The sequence below is a fragment of the Pygoscelis adeliae genome, unplaced genomic scaffold, assembly GCF_000699105.1.
Source record: "Pygoscelis adeliae isolate BGI_AS28 unplaced genomic scaffold, ASM69910v1 Scaffold290, whole genome shotgun sequence".
Classification (NCBI taxonomy): domain Eukaryota; kingdom Metazoa; phylum Chordata; class Aves; order Sphenisciformes; family Spheniscidae; genus Pygoscelis; species Pygoscelis adeliae.
Genome location: NW_008823965.1, coordinates 694,964 through 695,267, shown reverse-complemented (window position 1 = coordinate 695,267; position 304 = coordinate 694,964).

Here is a 304-nt window from a genome sequence, read left to right as displayed (position 1 = left end):
TGCAAACTAATTTATTCAGGAGCATATTTTGAAAGAAAACCCTGTATCTATTTAATTTCAAGCTTCTCCTAAGAGCTACAGCAGCATTAACTAGGGCAGTATTTTCCTCAGGTTTCCTAGGAGGCAAAGCCAATTTCCAGACAGCAGGACTTCCCTGCGGTGAGCACTAATCGCCACCAAGAAATAATGATACCGCAGTACCTATATATATTTATGTATATTTCTTAATTTCCTTCATTATTATTGTCTTCCCGGGTTAATTTTAATTGAGGCTTTAAATAAAAAGCAACAGGAACCATAATTC